Source organism: Tenrec ecaudatus, chromosome 11, assembly GCF_050624435.1.
Source record: "Tenrec ecaudatus isolate mTenEca1 chromosome 11, mTenEca1.hap1, whole genome shotgun sequence".
Taxonomy (NCBI): domain Eukaryota; kingdom Metazoa; phylum Chordata; class Mammalia; order Afrosoricida; family Tenrecidae; genus Tenrec; species Tenrec ecaudatus.
This window is the reverse complement of record NC_134540.1, coordinates 118,216,045-118,229,749: the sequence shown is the minus strand read 5'-3', so window position 1 is coordinate 118,229,749 and position 13,705 is coordinate 118,216,045.

Here is a 13,705-nt window from a genome sequence, read left to right as displayed (position 1 = left end):
ATTGCTTTTTCGTGTCTTATATTGACAGATGTCTCCCTTCCACCCCTTTTCTGTTGTCCATTCCTGAGAAGGAGTTATATGTAGATCATTGTGTTTATTTCCCCCTTCACCCCCCACCTACTACTTACCCCCCTGGTATTGCTACTCTGATTATCAGTCCTGCTGGGTTTTATCTGCCCTTGATTCCCTGTGTTTCTAGCTCTTATCGGTAACCATGTGCTTTCTCTAGTCTAGCCAGAATTGTATGGTAGGTTTGGGTTCATGATAGTGGGGCGGGGGTGGGGGGTGGGGGGGGAGGGAGCACTAAAGATGTAGAGAAAAGTTGTATGTTTCATTGGTGCTATACTGCACCCTAACTGGCTCTTCTCATCCTTTCACCTTTTCTGATAGGTTGGTTTATTGTGCCAACTTGGGCAATAGGAACATGGTATTAATAATGTTGCAGTTTGATTGGAGGGCAAATAGATAAATGGCTAGGCAAATCCTGCCTCTCTCTCTCTCTCTTGCTCCCTTCTGATCAGATCAGGGTGTGCCTGCTAGTTCTCTGCCCCAACTTGTGAGCTACACTAACAGTGGGACTGCCAACCTGTGGATCATGTCGCTAGAACTTGAGATTCCTTCGATAAGTGGTTCATCATGTTGCTGGTTTATACATCACTTGAGCTTGGGACTGTTGGATCCTATTGTCTTGCTGACTGTTGATGACCTGACCTTCTGTTTGCTTCCTGTGTCCACACTGCCTGCATTGCCCTACATAAGACTCACCTGTCTGCTTCCTTGACCTTGGACCCAGGGGCTCTCATGAGTTGAAGGATTTCCAGTATATTAAATGTTTCATGGAAGTGAGATGAACTGAGCACTTTGTACAGCTGTGTGGACTAATTAGCTGCTATATTCTTTTGTGCTTTATATGTCTATCCATTATATATAATACATAATAATATATAATGATTATATATATTATATAGAATGATTTTATATATCATGATTATACATAATATATATAATAGATGTATACAGCACATAAATATATATACATATATATGTATATATATTTACAAGTGTCCTGGTTTAGTTTATAAAATACCCTTCTGTAAGGGGGTGTCCACTTGCCTACAGATGGACTGTATGTCTCATTCCATACTCCCCCTTTTTCACATTGATAGGATTTTTTGTTTTGTGTCTCTGATGCCTGATCCCTGATCCTATTGATACCTCATGATCACACGGGTTTGTGTGCTTCTTCCATGTGGAATTTGTTGCTTCTCAGCTAGATGACCTTTAGGACCCCAGATGCTATTATTTTGATAGGCAGACAGCATCAATTTTCTGCACCATTTTGTCTTAATTGATTGTGTCAGGAAGCTGAGCATCACAGAATGCCAGGTTATTAGAGCAAAGTCTCCTTTCATTGAGGGAGTACTGGAATAGAGGTCCAATATCCGTCTGCTACCTTAATACTTAACATTTAAATATATGTACATAGATTTATTTCCGTGTCATCATATATATTTAAATATGCAAATGACTGTATTTAGAAATTTATAAATGCCCTTTGTCTCCTAGTACTTTCCTCTATTTCCTTTTACTTTCCTCTTGTCCCACTATCATGTTTGGCATTCATCAGTTTTCAGTAATTCCTCTCATTACATTGCCCTTGATCACACCCTACCAGGCATCCCAGACTATCTTCGACATCGATTTTAGGATTTTAGATTACTTGTGTCCTTGACCCCAGGTTAACAACCACTTCCTTTCCCCCGCTTCCCCGTCTCCTGTATCCCCCCCCAGAACCATCAGCCCCATTGTTTTCTCCTCTGGTGTGTTTATCTTGCCTATCTTATCTAGATAGACATGAAAAGACAATAGTAAGCACAAACACAAGACAGAGCAAAACAAACAAAAAACAACTATTGGAGAAAAAGAGAAAAGACTAGAAATCGTCCCAGGTTTGTTTTCTGACCATTAAGAGTATTTTACTATCGGTTGAGTTTGATGTGGTACCATGCCTTGGCCACACACTCTATTTTTTTATTTCCCGGGCACTTCATTGCTTTGCTCCCCTTGCTGCTCTGTTGCATGCCCTTAGCATTTTGCCCCAGTGTGGTGGAGTCAGATCGAGCACATTTCCCACACTGTGCCACTAGTGTTGTTCCTCATAGTGCTATGGGTCATTGAGGGATGTTGTGTCTTGTGGTGTGGCTGGGCCTATGGTCCTCTCTGTGCATTGGCCAATTTGAGCAGGAATATCATGCTTGGGGTTTGGTGGGCCGTGATGTGAGGGTGAACAAATTGTCGCAATCACTTTGTTAATCAATTTAGTAGAGGGATTCATGTTTTTCACTGCCCTTCGTCTTTTGCAAACAGAATATCCTTTTCAAGGAATGATGTTTTCTGATAATATGTCCAAAGTATATAATATGAACTCTCACCATCCTTACCTCTAAGTAGCACTCTGTCATTACTTCTTCCAAGACAGACTTGTTTGTCCTTTGCCTGTCCATGGTAAGTGAGATATTCTTGACCAGAACCACAATTCTAATGCATTCATTGTTCCTCAGCCTTCCTTTGTCCATCTTTCAAATGCACATGAAATCAATTGACAATAGCACGTTTTGGTCAGGTGAACCGAGTCCTCGAGGTAATATCTTTTCCTTTCAATACTCTAAAGAGGCATAGTTCAGCAGATTTAGCTAATGCAGTGTAACTATTGATCTCTTGACTATTATTTTCAGTATTCAGGGTTTTTGTTTGGTCTTTTTTCCATAAGCTAACCAATTTTCTGGAAGGAGTTAAAATTTACTCAAGCTTTAGATTAAGAATTTTGATACATGAGAGGCTGTCAGAGCCAGCCGACTAGTCAAACAGTCCTGAAAGGGGGAGTGATGATTAAGGAAAAAGGAGAGACAAAAAGTATTGGGAGGGCAACAGGGAATACTGAAGCCTGGAGTTTATTTTACATATTTTTTTTATCCATGCAGATACAACCGGGGTTAATTATCTCATTGTTAAGCAACTACATTTGATACATTTGCATACTTCCTTGTTCTTGTTTTTAAGTGTCTATTCTAAACATAAAGTCGCAGAAGAAATCAGCACACAATGATACATAGGTCATGAGAATTCTGTCCTTTCAAGGCTGAGTCTTAATGGCCTTCAACATCTCCCCCTTTTCTATTTACTGAAGGTGTCTTTACTCAAAATGTCGGCAACTGACTGTGCCTGTCTTAGGTTGTGGAGTCCTCAAATCACCCTTACCTGTCATCAGTCACAGTCCTGTTGGTGACTATGACCCGTCTTAGTTTGGGAAACTCAGACTCCATCTTACGCATCTCTGACTAACCAGCCTCCGTCTTACACCCCTGTTTGGGGAGGGGGCAAAGTGCACAGGTGTACTTCATGAAGCTTTGTTCTTAAGTCCAATAATTCAACCATAACCCTGTGCAGTATCATAGGGAGTATGCATGAGATCAACAATACACACACTCCCGCTCTGACTAGAGACATAAGCATGTGAGGTAGGCCTCTGAGATTTCCTAATGAAGGGAAAGCAACTCAAAAATGCTGGAGCCAATCCTCAGCAATTTTAGCGGCATCAAAATCAAGAGACTTAGCATATTTTATGGCTAATATTTTTTGATGGAGTTGTAATAAATCTAAAGACTCCTTAGTATTGTGCTATATACCTTGAAGATGGTTCTTCACTTTAATCCAGCTATACTGACTGTTATTGTACTATTTAGGTGTAACACAGATCCATGTACGTACAGCATGGCACTGTAGACTAGACCTGGCCTTAAGCCCTTGCACCTCATCTCCTAAATACATGACCATGTCATAAAGAGCATTTACTTTTTGTTCTAACTTCCTGTCTATATCTTCTTGAGTTCCCAACACAGTAGTCACATTTTTGGATAATTCATTTACACAGTGGGCAGTTTGTATGATTTGTGAAAGTACAATTGCTGCAGTAGTAGCAGTAGCACCTAAACTTAGTATATCTAAAATACTTGCTATAAGCAAACCTACAAAGCACATGGGTCTGGTTAATGCTTTTCAATCTCTTCTAATACCTGTAACCCTCTTTCTGAACACCAAGCCCCAGTAATATTCACTGGTAGCATAACAAAAGAAGATTGATACAAAATGGCGATGATAATATCTTCAGGGGACCAGGTAATAAAAGTAGGCAAATTACAATTATTACAAGACATGTTAAACTTAGAATCATCATGATCTATAGTAATATTCCCTGCCAAAAGTACATAAGGCGATGGTACGCAGGCAGTAACATTTCCCTGCGGTCTGGAGGAAGGGCCCATAAGCTTCATGTCCACTAAAGCAGCCCCTATTTTCCACCATTGAATTTGTAGAAAACCCGAGTCTGACCACCAAAGTCCTGCAGACAGCCCCCTTTCCCATTCAGCAGTGTTTTTTTTTTTTAGAATTGTCCTGGTTGCGAGACCAAGCTATGATATATAATTCCTTTGAGATATTATACCTGATGGGCTTGTCCGTGAGACACAATCTCTACAATACGCTTTTATTCTTTTGAGTCTCTAGTCCACAAGGGGAAAAAGACTGCGGAGTGGGTGAGATTACATTTCCTTCACTTTGTACAGGGAGGGCATGAGTCATTAACTCACACCTTGATTTCCGGACCTTCCCAGACAGGAGGATGTAAGAAGGGTAAATCAGGAACAGAAGCCTATACTGCTCACTGAGCAATGTCCTCAGAAACACACCGAGGCAAATTACCATCCGCATGGTTTGCAAACCGCACCAACTCTTCAGGCAGCCACCGTGCTCCATCAGCATCCTGTGTAAAAACACAAACATGCCCTCGTCCCCATATTAATACCGGTTCGGGGCCAAGCCTTGAGGCAATACAAGCCAATGAGATCTCTTCATAGGCTCTTTGAAGTTGGTGGAAGGGACGCTAAAGGCAAATCTTTTACAATCATTTGGATCCAAGGGCATGGTATAAAAACAATCTTTTAAATCTAAAATGATCTCATATGTATTGGCTGGAATAGCAGAGGGGGAAGGGAGCCCAGCCTGCAGGGCTCCCATAAGTTCCATAGTATTATTAACCCTCCTTTACTGTTTTTCCTTACAAAGCAGCTGCTGTCGCAAGCCCCTGAGTAAAGAAAGGTCCAATGTCCGAGCATAGTCTGATATATTCGGACATGTTGCTCTTTTTTCTAAAAGGTCTCAGCACTGCCTGGCATTTTCAAAAGCCAAATGTTTCCATTCTGTGAGGGCAAGTACCGCGATGGAAAGTGTATCTAATAAAGATTGAGTAAAAGGGTACTCGGGACATATTGGTCACAAGCAACCTTGAATTCTTTTAGCTGTTTGAAAGGAATAGGAGTATGATCTCTCATCAGATTACCCTGGGCATCCTGTCACTCAGTTACAGGGAACTGCATACTGAACTCCCCTATATCCTCTCCTTGTTTTGCTGCATGTGCGGCAGCACTAAGCATAGATCCTTTCCTGGAGCCCCAGTCACAACCAGTGCTGCAACTGGCAAGTCTTCTAGAAAAGGATTCCTTTCACTGAATGCACTCTGAAGCCTCTGAAATACCTTGGCCCCAGTAAGTTTTGGCACCCATTCATGGGACTCTATCTCAGAGTGCTTTTCTATTAACTTGACTTGCATTTCCCTCATCTTTGCTGCTAATGATGCATAAGCTTCCTCCCAGCCTACCACCTTTGTTTAATCTGGGCAGGACTTCTGAGTATCTTGCACCAGGTTTTGATTCTCAGGTTGAAGTGCCTCGGAGGCAGCGAAAATACCCAAATCCTCATCATGATAATGTGCCACCTTGTCCTCTAAGGGCTCCACATTGCCTGGGTCAAGGGGTTCCTCATCCTTGCTTTCAAAGCCCTCCAGTTAACTTTTCAGTGACTTCAGTGGTTGAGGAGGAGGCAGAGGCGCAGAAGGAAGTTTACTTTCACTTTTGTTTGAGCATGCAAATTGGTGTTCAGGCTGGAGTCCCTCATGCCTATGGTACAGGCTATCCCTAACTAAATCCCATAAGCTAAACGTGTCTATGGGAACCTTCTATGTCCATTAGTGGTGTAGTGATCTTTTAACCATTTCCCTACTTTTTGCCAAGTTTCAATATTTACAGTCCCTTCCTCAGGAATCCAAGGACATACCTTAACCACAAAATCTAAAAACTTCTCTATTCTTTGGTAGCTTACTTTTGCTCCTCTAGCTTTTATCATATCTTGAAAAATATTTACAAAAATCTGTTTGCTATTTCCTTGCCCCATTTTTCTCCCAATAGCTACTCACGTCACCACCAATCTCTTTGTGTACACCTTTGTAATCCACGGTGTCCTTCACTTTGTCCCCCGTTTTCAGTGTCCCTGGTTTGGGCGCCACTCTTGTCCAAGCCAGCCAATGAGTTGAACAGTCCTGAAAGAGGGAGTGAGACAGAATTTATTGGGAGGGCAATAGTGAATACTGAAGCCTCGCGTTTATTTTTCATACTCCTTTTAACCATGCAGAAACAACCTGGGGTTAATTATCTCATTGTTAAGCAAGCATATTTGATACACATAGCAACTCTTGTGACCTATTTTCCCAGAGCTTGCACACGTTCTTGTTCTTAACAGTCTGTTCTAAATGTAAACTCACAGAAGAAATCGGCAAACAGTGACACATAGGTCTTGAGACTTCTCAGCCGTTTCAAGGCTGAGTCTTTATGGCCTTCAACAAGGGTCCTAGAATCCAACCTTGTTCTTCAACCTGCCTGCCCCGGAGCTCTGAAATTGGAACCTGGACTTATAACATAGGGGAATGGTGAGCCTTATATTCCACATATGCATGATGAGTGGGTAGGAGAAATTTTATGAAATGTGTATTTCTCTAGTAGGCTGATTTGCAGATTAGTTTTATAGGGGCACTAACCTACACCTCTGTCAGATAACTGCCACTTCACACCTCCTTGCCTTAGAAACTCACTGGTGCTTGCAAAAGGCCAATGGTAATGATATCCAAGTAGCCACTCAGGCTAATGCCTCCCCACTTGATCGCAGCACAGCCTCTTCCCTCCACACTCATTTTGTCTTCCTACCCCTTCAGCCTCCTGGTGGAGCATGTTTTACAAGCTCATGCCCACACACTAGCTATCCACCCTCTTCCTAGAAGCCCAAGTCTATGGATGGGACATCCTAGAATACAAGTGAATAAGCCCTTTCCAACAGTTTGTGTTGTTTGTCATCAGTTGAACATTATTTAGAGAGCTTGAACCTCATGCTCTGGGCAAAGATGACGGAAGATAAGTTATCTCTTTCCTTGATCCATCTCATTTACCTTCAAGCTTCTGCCGTCACCTTGGCTCTTGGCATTACCCATTTACCTACAACTAGGCATTCTTTGAGTATAGCATGCATCCTTTTACAAAGGCTTTATCATTGCCATCTGTAAACACAAGAGCTGCAGAGAGGAGAAAATAAGCATCCCCCTTGGCCTGTTTCCTAGTTAAGGCTGTCTCTGCATTGACCAGCTCACCTCTAGGATTTGCTGTTCATGTCCCTCTGTCTCTTATTGTCCACTTCAAAAAGAAGTTTCACTGATTAGCACACTCTGCTGTGCATATTACTATGGGCCTCTAATGGATTCCCCCAGCCTAAGTCATTTCTTAACACTCAGTAGATTATTCAAGGAGATGCGAGCTCATAAAGTTTGATGAAGAGCCCAGATGAGTTGGAGTGAACACACACTAGCAGGAAACTCACAAAATGACATTTGTATTCTAACAGTCATATTAACATACACATGCATATTGTGAACAAATTAGCACATCTACTACAACTAACAAATCTTCATATAATACCCTCAGATTAATAAATACACATGCATTTACTTAAGAAAAACCACAAAGACACACTAAAATATACTAGAATTATAATAATAAAATAAATGCAGAACAGACTACAAGTTCTGTCACATTGTATAACATCTTAAGGCAATGTGCTAGCACACACAAAACACACAGACATAAAGTGCATACAAGAACATACACTGAGCTACAAGAATGTGGAGGTCTGTGGTAGGAACATTTTCTCTGCAGGTAGAGGAAATAGGTACCTAATTTAACTAATCCTTCTTAGGCTCCTCTACATTTCTCCCCTGAGGGCCCCTTTTATCTGTGGGCTTTCAGTGACCCCTGAGCCCAGCCATATCCCTGTATTGGTGTTTGTGTCTGGGTTCCCACAACCTTTCCCTCTGTGTGTCCGACTCAGAAATACACGATCGTAACTACAGCAGTCACACTGCTAATTGAGGGAAAATCAGTTCCTGGTCATGTCTCTAGAGAAGGATATTCTGCTCTCAATAATATGTGGAGGCATAGCCACCCACAGAACTTGAAGGGAACCTGTGGGTGCCCTGTGCAGAATAGGACGTGTATAGCCCATGCACAAGGGGACATAGGGCACGAAGGGAGGTGAGTTCTGTGAGGTACCTTGAGACTAAGCATAAAATGTGTCTTGTCTCCCTTTTCCCACTCTTGTATCAATATTCACAACTACCGAATTAAACAAACAGCCTTTGGAGGAAAAAAAAACGGACTCTACAATCAGTCTGTGGTGGACAAGGGCAGACAGGAGCTGTGAATTAATAAAATGAATTAATAAAATGAATGAACTCAGAGAAGAAAGTCGCCGATTGGATGAATGGAGACAGGCGACTTGATATAGGATTGGGCTACTGGTGATAAGTTCTTGTAATATGTTGTCTGGAAAAATATATATACACACAAGCTAATAAAGTGAGATCCTTTGCACAGCAGGGACTGTTGTCCCAGGGAAGGAGGGAATACAGGAGGGGTATTGAATGCAAGGCATAAAGAGCTTGATGAAGCAGATGATGTGAACAGAATTCATCCTAGATGTAGGAATTACCAATTATATGGGAAATGTGGCGCGATTCAAGGGGAAAACGAAACAGAAACTAAGTTCAAAATCATCCTATCGTCACAGGGAGATTGGGTGAGTGTTTGAGAAAGACGTGAGAAGATGCACTGATTCCCTGAGGGATACCGAGAAGGAGAAGAATCCCCAGACACAACAGGAAGCCAGTGGTGAAGCTCCATCTGCACCTGCTCCTCAGTCTGAGACCTGTGCTCTGGGTCCTGAGGGCCCCTGCAGCCTAACCTCTTCCACTAGAATACATTCGTGTCTTGGTTAACTCTGACTTCCCCTAACTGTATGCGTTGGTCTGGGTAGATTAGAGAAACAAATCCATAGACACACGCATATTGTGTATAAGAGATTTAATATAAACGGCAATTGTACATTAAGAAAGCATCTCAACCCCAGTTAGGTCCAAGCCCATAAGTCCATAATTTGCACATATGTCGGATACCAATGTATAAATTCCTCTTCAGACTTATGAAGTACATGCAATGATCCAGAATGCAAGATGATCACAGGAAAGTGGGCAGAAAGTCTTTGGATCGAGTGGCATTGTAAGTTTCTCAGTGCTGACGGGGGCTCTACATGGATTCTCCAGCACCCAGGGCTTCATGAGGTAGATCCACATGGCTTCTACTCAGGGATGTCTCACAGGGGGTCACCCTTGTCAGTAGGGTGTCTCCCAGGGATTAGAAAGAGTGTCTTCCCCTCAAAGATGGAATATGGGATTTCCCAGAATTCTCAGGAGATCGAGATGCCCACACATAGGCGTCATTGGCTATGATCCAATTGACAGACTCCAACCCTTCCCTCTTTATCCTCTCAAGTCCCATATTTACACCAGATTATATAACTACCACACTGTTGAGTCTTTTGCACAGAATTACAGAGCTATGTCCTCGAATTTCAGATTGTCCATTTGAAGTTATAGTATATTCTTACTATTGTCTCTGGAGATGGTAAATTGGCCCTTCAGAGAATCTATGTGGCTTTTCCTACCAACACTATTAATGTATGAAACCCACTTCCGCCCATTCTCTGGGCCTAGGCAGACCCTCTGTGTATTATACACACAGACAGTGAATGCAGAGACAGCAGGGGAGAGTCTCAGAGAAGCCTCAGGCTGCCTAAAGTCTCCCTCAGATTCCATAGCTCCACCTCACACTGGACACCTGCAAACACACAGACATCCTGATGATGAAAATCATAACATATTCACTGCCTCTCACTCACGCCCCCTCATACACACTTTATCTGCATCAAAGCACCATTTGAAATTCCAAAAAGGAAAATTGAGCTCAATACAGATTCCATGGTGACTTGATGTGTTCAGTCCTGAATGTTGGCACCTGGGAATTCCAGAGTTGGAGCACCTCTCCAAGAACTTCAGAGTTGGGACTTGGATGGTTTTCATCAGCAGGGGAGATGTCTATTTGCATACCTTTTGCCTATATAGTCATAAGTAATGTTGAATGACTTCTAAGAGAGTCACTCCAAGAGTAGCTCAGGATGTTCTAGATATCTTGGAGAGCTCTGCGTGTGGAGTTCATTATGCCATGGGCTGCTAAATGCAAGGTCAATCATTTTAAATCTCCAATGGCTGTGCAGGGGAAAGAATGCTCTCCACACCCATGAAGGTTTACAGACGCAGAAGCCTAGAAGGGCAGTCCTATTCTATCCTATAGGGTTGTTATGAGAAAGAATTGACTTAATGGAAATGTCAACCTACAGTTAGAGACACTTCCTTGAAATGTGCCCACCTCCTCCCCACCCCTTTGTGTGGTGCTTATTCTTTTCTTGATGCAGTTAAATATTCCCCGTAGAAATACATATTTAATCTGACACAAGCTTCCCTTGTCTAATTCTGTTTTAAATTATCTTTTGGAAAGGAAATTCATATGCTAAAAGTAAAACCCTCATCATCACCTTCTAGACCTTCCCTAATTGTCCACTAGAGCTGAATATGACAGTGGCTCCTGAGTTTTGCCCCTTCCCTGCAGGTTTGTCTTGCCTTAATCAAGCTTGCCTTCCCTTCACAAATCTTTTGCACACCAAGAATTTTAAGGTATCAAGTTACACTTAGATGTTCTTTAAATGCTGAAGATCTCTACATCTCCCAGAGAAGCCAATGCTGTTCGTGAATTTGCATAACACATCAGGACGTTTCCAGGGCATCTTCCTAAAACTAGAGGAAGTCTCCCATGGTTAAGGAGTTGATTTTGTTCTCCAAATCTAGGTATTATGCTTTACAATACTAATGCTTTCTTTTTTATTAAATACTTTTATTGGGGGCTCTTATGGCTCATATCACCATCCATGCATTCGTCCATTGTCAAGCTCATTTGTACATATGCTGCCATCATCATGTTGGAAGTGTTTGCTTTCTACCTGAGCCCTTGATATCAGCTCCTCATTTCCCCCCTCCCTCTCCCACTCTTCTTCCTTCATGAACCTTGATAAATTATAAATTTTTATTTTACATTTTCCACTGTCTCCCTTCACCCATTTTTCCATTGTTTGTCCCACTGGGAGGGAGTTATATGTCAGTCCTTGTGATTGATGCCCCCTTTCTACTCCCATCTTCCCATTATCCTCTTGGTATCTCTATTCTCATTATTGGCCCTGAGGGTTTTATCTGTCCTGGATTCCTTTTGTTGTGAGATCTTATCTGTAGAAGTGTACGTGCTCTGGTCTAGTCAGATTTGTAAGGTAGAATTGAGGTCATGATAGTGGGGGGAGAAGCATTACAGAACTAGAGGAAAGTTGTCTGTTTCATTGGTGCTGTAGTACACTCTGACTGACTCTTCTCTTTCTTGTGACCCATATGTAAGGGGATTTCCAATTGTCTATAGATGGGCTTTGGGTCTCCACTGCACACACTTCTTCATTCACATGGATATGATTAAAAAAATTTTTTTTGTTCTGGGTCTTTGATGCCTGATACATGATCACATGGACACTTCATGATCACACAGACTGGTGTGCTTCTTCCATTTTTGCTTCTCAACTGCATGTCTGTTTGTTTATCTTCAATCCAGTAAGACCAGAACCACTATATCTTTTGATAGCAATGAACCATCAGCTTTCTTCACCACGTTTGCTTATGCACCCAATTTGTCGACCGCCATCGTGTTGGGAAAGTGAGCATCACAGAATGCAGGGTTTTAGAACAAAGTGTTCTTACATTTGGGGAGTACTTGAGTTGAGGCCCAGTTTCCATCTTCAACCTTAATACCTAACATATCTATTTCCCTGCCATTACATATAAATATATTTACATAGGTATATGCCTATATTTAGACCTCTGTAAATGCCCTTTGTTTTCTAATTTTTCCTCCATTTCCTTTTACTTTCCTCTTGTCCCACTAACATGTTCAGTCTTAATTTGAGTTTCAGTAATTCCTCGCTCTGACTTTGCCCTCGATTAATCCCCACTAGGCATCCTATGCTTTCTCTCCAACGATTTTAGTTCATTTGTTGTTAACTTGTCCTTGGGTTGGTTGATCCCCTCACCCCCACCTTCTATTCTCCCACCTCTCCTTCTCCCATGTCCCCCCGGGACCACTGGTCCTGTTTTTCCTTCTCTGAATTGTTTATCCAATCTTCTATCTAGATCGACATGCAGAGACATTAATAAGAACAAAAACAAGGCAAAGCCAAACAAAACAACAGAGGAAGACAAAACCAACCGAACAAACAGAAATAACAACAAAAAGATAGCCAGTGACAAAACAAGAAATGCATATAAATCGTTGCAGGCTGGTTTTTGACTTTTAGGAATGCTTTCAAGTCGAGTCTGAAGGGGTGCTGTGCCACACTGTCCCCAACATCTAATTTTGGCATTCCCCGGGGACTTCATTGCTTTGCTTCCCTTGCTGTTGCATGCCCTTAGTATTTTGCCCCAAAGTGATGGGGTCTGATCAGACACAAGTCCCACCCTGAGTCTCCAGTGTTGTCCCCCATAGTGATATGGTTCAGTTAGGGACATCATGTCTTGTGGTGTGACTGGCCCTATGATCCTCACTGTGCCTTATCTGCTATGAGCAGTAATATCGTCCTTGGGGATTAGTGGGTCAGGATGTGTTCTTCTTACACTCCTACCCTCTTCGCTTCTCCTGTGTGCTCTAATCACAGATGCACATGTCCCCAAGCTTCAGCTTCAGTTCTGTTCTCTGAAGTGCCTTCTTTAGGTAGGGGTGGGGGGAAGGGAAGGGGGAGAGTCCACATAGTTGGGATTGGGGCAAGCGCCATTATATGATTTCTAATGACTATGAGACATTTTGATGCTTTATTAAGAATCTCAAAATGTCAGTTTCTCCAAGTTTCAAAAATACATGCAACTGTCAATTATTTCAGAAATGGTAAAATCAGGTTTGCTTTTGTTTTCTCTTCACAGGAGATATTTGGGCTGGGATTCACACACATATAGTTTCAACCTACAGTAACTGGTAAAAAAGAATTAGGATGGAGAGTAACTGATTGTGTTGAGAGAAGCACATGGAGGTCAGATTTTAACAGCCTAGAGAGATTATCGGTCCTTCTGGGATTGATTTCAACTTGTCCCAAGTGTGATTTCTTTCTCCCCTGTCTTCTCAGGAAGAACAAGGAATTTTAATTTTTAGGATCTTCCCTTCAGGAAAATAAGAGACATGAGAACTGTAGTTGCTGAAGTGTCCTTGAAGAGGTACTCCACGTGGGTGAACTGGGAAACTCCAGACACAAGAGGAAACAAACTTGGCATCCCCTGCACCTGCTCCTGTGGCAAAGATTG